This window comes from Peromyscus leucopus, chromosome X (assembly GCF_004664715.2).
Source record: "Peromyscus leucopus breed LL Stock chromosome X, UCI_PerLeu_2.1, whole genome shotgun sequence".
Classification (NCBI taxonomy): domain Eukaryota; kingdom Metazoa; phylum Chordata; class Mammalia; order Rodentia; family Cricetidae; genus Peromyscus; species Peromyscus leucopus.
In genome coordinates, this window is record NC_051083.1 from 32,863,602 (window position 1) to 32,869,601 (window position 6,000).

General features: G+C 45.9%; 1 protein-coding gene across 1 annotated transcript in view; it reads right to left on the minus strand.

The window, feature by feature from the left end:
- The window catches only part of Scml2 (Scm polycomb group protein like 2), a 124,185-nt gene extending 120,117 nt beyond the window's left edge, over window positions 1–4,068 (minus strand). Inside the window, exon 1 of the mRNA XM_037198894.1 lies at window positions 3,982–4,068. The gene's annotated coding sequence lies outside the window, so the exon portion shown is untranslated. The remainder of the gene's footprint in view (window positions 1–3,981) is intronic.
- Window positions 4,069–6,000: the final 1,932 nt, after the last annotated feature.

The following is a 6,000-nucleotide window of genomic DNA, read 5'->3' on the forward strand; positions in this document are numbered from 1 at the left end:
ATAATGACACAGGGGACAGAGGAAGACCTGGGAAGGAGGGGAGCTTGGAATTAGCTATAGTGGAGGGGAGGGGTGAATGGCGTGAGGAAGGGGTTGGAAAGAGAGGAAAGGGGAAAGGAGGTTGGATAGGAGAAAGGAGGTAAAGAAGTCACTCCCCAAACGTCCCACCAATCAGCAAAGACGTTTAAAAACTGCCTGGACTGAGTCTACCGGGTTGATCTCAGTCCTCGGGGAGGCTCTGCCTCTGAGGTGGTGGCAATGGGGTGCAGTGGGGAGAAGGGGAGGGGGACAGGAGGGGGGAGAACAAGGGAATCCGTGGCTGATGTGTAGAAATGAATGGTATTGTAAAAGAAAAAGATAAATTATTGAAGGAAAAAAAAAACTACCGAAAACAGAAAGAATGGGGCTAAACGACTCAAATCTGTAATAAAAATCGACTGGGGAAGGCACCCCACCGAATCCAACTCCTGGGTCTAACGGAAAAGGAAAGATCTCGAAAGTTCCAGAAAGCCCTCAACGGGCAACGCTTAAGTGAGACGACGCCTGAGTTGAAACGGTTGCCTTGGGATGGAGGAACCCCGAGAAACAAGTCTACTCACTGCCATGGTGAGCAGAGGGCTCCACTGGGCCGATGTCAGCACTCGGCATCCAAGGAGAGGGCCCACAACTCTGAGAAAGGCCACAAGCCGGCCGCGAAAGCCCCGGAAAGGCCTCCGCGCCTAGGCGCCACAGATGCCGGCCCCACGGCCCACACTGTCCACCAGACAGCAGGGCATTCTGGGAACCGGAAGTGAGCATCCTTCTACAGCGCCCCCTACTGGAAGGGCGGCACAGACAGCCTGTGGCCCTAGGCCATGACCTGCTTAGCAGAAGCTGGGCCCCCAGCTTACTATGGAGAGGGAAATGGAGGAGGAGTTGGATCTCAGCCCCAATACTGACCTGACTTTCGGGTAGCACGGATCCCACAAGAACTCACACAGGATTTATAACTGAGCCTTGGGTGCAAAGCACAGAAGAGTGCTTTAACGGAGACTGCACGGGAAGGAATCTCCCTATCTCTTCTCCTGGGGCTTTTCTAGGAGGATCACCCTACTTCCCAGGGGCCTTTAACATGGGGAAAGGCTGTCATGGGGGGTGCTTGACTAGGAATAGAAAGTATTTGCAAAGAGGCAGTTAGAAAAACGGGTACTTTGCAAAAGTGGGGGTAAGTTGCAGGGGGAGGTCTTCGTGGCTACAGGGGAGAGGGAATGGAGAGGTAAAGGTCGAGAAAGTGATAAAGGTATGGAAAGGGGAGAAATCTCTGAACAGGGAGGAAGAGGCTTAGGAAGGCACAAAGGGTGGGAACGTGGAAAAGCATGTGGAAGGAAAAAAGAGGAAGTGATAGGGCTAAGACAGAGAAGAGGCACAAAAGAAGAGTGGTTGGGAATGGGGAACGAGGTGGCAGGGAGTAAAAGGGTGGGAAATGCGGAAAGGACTGTGAAAGTCGAAATGGGAGCGATTTTTAAAATGGAAATCTGGCCAGGATGCCAGCACAGGACTTTAATCCCAGACCTCCTAAAGCAGATATAGGAGATTCTCTGAACTCAAGACCACCCTGGTCTACACAAAGAAATCCAAGTAAGAGAAGCACGGGGACAGGCCCTATCTCTATGGCAAACAAAAATAACAACAATAATCGTAATAATCACGGCGGTGAAAATAATAACATCAATATCATTTACAACAACAACAACAAAATTACGGAAGAACACCTCAGGCCGAAAAGGCAGAGAGGGTTTAGAAAGGGGAATAGTGGTGTATGAAGATCTCCTGCCTTGAAATGGGAAAATGATTTAGAGTTCTGTACATGGGAAGAGAGAAATACAATGGCAAGCAGGGGTGGGGAAGTCGGGGGAAAAAACTGGTGAAGGGACAAAAGGACCGGGGTTTACAATATAGAGAGGCAGCGGGAAATGGGTGTAATGACTGAAGGGAAAAAGCAGAATGGCCAGAAGTCTTGGGGGACGAACTAGGGGAAGGGAGGAGTTACAAGAAGAGGCAGGAGCGGAGGAGAGGAAGGGCAAAAGGACACAGGAGTTGGACAAGGCAATAGGCAAAAAGAAAGGATGGGAAGGGGATGCAGAAGAGGACGGAAAGGAAAGAGAATTTGGAGGAGCAAAGGTTACAGACAGAAAAGAGAAAAGACACTGAAAACACAAAATCAGGAGAGAAATTCAACCCCTGTTGGCCAATGCCACCCAGCCCTTGGGAGGCAGCAATCAGGAGGGAAAACAGAAAGATGTCAATTCTGGACAGACAGGATGAATGAGCCAATGAACACCTGAAGGAACCAATGAGTGAAGGACACACAATGGGTGTCACCGGGACGAGGGGGATCCAGAAGGACACAAAGCTGTGAAAATGACTTAAACGGAGGAGATACACACCTGTGACACTATCAAAGAAGCAGATATTCAAAATAATCGCCTACAATAAGTTCTCCAATTGGCAAAACTGAATAGTCGGACAGAACTAAGACTTGAAAAGGCTGCAGACCAAGAGAATCTTTTGCATGCTCTTCTCTGGGAAAAAATGAACCTCGCTTTAGAATACATTTAGCCCTATGCTACACAAGGGACAGTCAGTCACTCACAGATGCAGCTCTCAGACACCGTCACATGGGATTTCTAAGGTCAGGTGCCTCTTCTCAAGGCAGAAAGAGACAGAAATAACAAACCTCTACAAGTTAACACAAATCCACCTCACAAAAGCATTTTTTACAAGCTCAGTAGGCACGCGTTCTCGGGATAATATCTTGTTAAGGCTGTTTCTCAACGTGAATAATTTACTGACAGGAGACCAACTAAGGATGATTCTGGACAAGTTCACATGATCTAAATACATGTGAACGCAAATCTCTGAAACAGCATTCTCTCGTTTCTTCAAAGACAACATCTCACTAAAAGAAGGAATGGATATGATCTGGGGCTGGCCAGGCAGACCTATACTCCAGCCAACTGTTTGAGAGTTGGAGCAGAACACATCTATACTTCTAAACCTACCTAGTGACACAACAGTCATAAAGCTGGCCTAGGCCACAGCAGAGAATACGTTTCAATTCCAAAGTGGAAGGATGGAAAAGGATTCTGATTTTCCTCACAAAAAAGTCCCGAAAACCCTGGACTAGGTTGGAGGATTTTAAGGGCTAGGTCTCTCTGGAGCTTTCCCTGGGGCCCTGATGGATGAAGAAATAACTTAGTTTCTTGTCTACAAACAGCTACATGCTATAAGGGTAAGAACCATTTTAGGTGTTTTCAATCCTGTAATATATATACATACACATATATGTATGTATAGAAAATATACATATATTAATTATATATACATATATCTTATGCATACATGTGTGTGTATATTTTATATGTATGTATAGATTCACTGTCCTTGTCCTCTGAGGCATCCTGAAGCAAGAAAAATTTAAGACCTTAAGCTGCATCCTTACCCCCAGTCCCTTTCCTCGCTGTTGTTTAGAATTTTTATTTTTTTACTGAGTACCCCTGTTTGTTATTGATTAGACTGACCAGATTTCTGCGTATACCAGATTACAATCAAATCATATTCATACTCTTGGTCTGGGCAATCTTGTGGCTACACAGACATCACAAAACCCATCATTAAGAAACTCATTTGACCGTGTTATTAAATATTTTCTATTTATAGTCTCAGCTATACGACGTTCCCATGTCTTCAAATTTACTGCAAGGTTTGCAGGGAAGCCGAGGCAGGGGCATTTCTCGAATGAAAGCAAAGACATTAAGTGCTTCAGCAATACACCACAAGAACTGGTCCACAACAGCAAAAGCAGCACGTGAGGGAAGAGAAAGGGCTCCATAAAATCCTCCTGTCCTACGGTATTTTACTCCCAAGCCCTCTGCCTCTTTCCTCAGGCAGTCCCTCTGGCCTGTCTTCTCTTATTTTTGTCTATATCACCGCCATACTTACTCCTCCTCCGACTCCTCCTCCTCCGGAACTCTGGGGTCCTTGTTCAGGAATCAGTTGTCCTAGACCAGCAGGTGGTTCTCCAGTAACAGGTTGCTGAGAAAGAGATGACCACGGGATAAGAAGTTAGAGAAGATAGGAAAGTTTGGGATCAGGCATGCTTACACAAGCTGACTGCCGATGCAAGCAAGCACCAGGTCATTAGGAAACGCTGCATCCTATATACAGGTTTCACAACAGGCAAAATGGGACAGGGTCAGAGAAAAAAAAAAAACTCGTACAAGGGGACCAACTCAACAGGAAGTCAATCAAGCAACAATGCACAAACATAACACACAGCAGCTCCAGTAAGACCCAAACTGAGCAGACAGAGGCCTTAGGAATGATAAGCAGAGCCTGTCCGGGTAGGAGGAACTGGGTTCTCATGATCTCAAGATACTGCCCTTGTGAGGGCCTCACTCCAGGTCTTTACTGGCCTTGTGAAGCATGTTCCTGGATTTAGACCAGGAATTAAGTTCTTTCTCCACACATCTGTGCCTCAGAGGAAGCCCCTGACAAGTCTAGGTAACAACAGGATCTTAAGAGTAAACATCTAATCAAATACAACAGAAATATTCATAAAGGGCCTGAAATCCGGGAGTTCAAGAGGCAAAGGAGGCAGAGCCCAGAGTTGAAAGGCTGGCCATCTCTGGAGCACAATGAAATCGATGGATGTCCACACATACGTACATCCACCCTTAGGTACCTTTTAAGCACCCAGAGAAGGCATAAGATAGTTGCTGTGAACGACCACTCTCATAACTGCTTCTTTGTATTAGACATTGACACAGGTCTAAAACAAAATGACACTGGATACAACCTGAGAAGCAAAAAAAACTGAAGTTCCCATTAATCCATTCCATATAAACTGAACAGAAACCATAAATCTGGGGATGTCAAAGGACCCTGTATCCCAGAAATAGGGAAGGCTGATGAAGGAAGATGCCTTAAGCTCAGGATTTTAAGGCCTGGCCTCGGAAACCTCAAGAGACCTGCTCTCAAGGACAAATAAAGGGCCATACTTTTCAGGTCACACAGGGAGCTATGAAGGTCCTCACACTCTAGAGGCACTCCTTATCCAAAATCCAACCACCTGAACTATTCCCTCATCCCCTGACCATTTCCCCAGAGTTCTGCACAATCCTATGTCTTTGCACCGTCTTCTCTACTTCTTAAGCCCTGGCTTTCTTGGAAACAGGACAAGTTCTTTCAGAATAATAAAGGGGATATTTGTTTCTATTTTCAAGAGGAAAACTCCTGCTTCCACGGTGTATTCATTTACAAACCTAACCAATCACAAGACATAGGTAACACACACTCACAGGTTTTAGGAGCAAGGCATACGAAAACCCTGACAAACACCACTCTCCTACCCAAAACTAATAGGCTGATACACTGAAGACCGCAAAACAGGAAGTAAAGAAAAAAAAGAAGATTTAAAATAAGAAGTCAAGATATAGGCGGGTAAGCAGGTACCACTGGCATGACTCTTTACAACATCCCTTGTGTGGTAAAGATGACTAGGAAATAAGAAAGGCCTCAAACGAATGAGCCAACTCTCTGTCAAACTCACAAAACACAGACAGAACAAAGCAGGAAGACAAGAAGAACAACTCAGAATGAGACTGTCAAACGAAGAGCTCACACCAGACATGAAGAGTAGAAAGATTAAAACCTGACTCTTGTCCTCCAGACCTCCCCAACATAGGAATAAAAGTTAAACATCTGTAGAGCAAGGCTTCTGACCCCACAGGTGGAAGTTTCAGCATGTCGTTTAAGGTATACTATGGTAGAGAAAAAAAAAAAGCCCGAGAACAGAATTGATTGTCGTGGCACATGCTGGCTCCCGAAAGCTGTGGGGTCCCTGTTTTAAGTTCAGGGCCAGGAGGGGGTGAGGGGGAGATGGCCACACAGCCTAGTGAGTGCTCTCTCAGGGCATCAGTGGAGCCTTATTCAAAGTACCACCTAGAAAGACAACCTGTC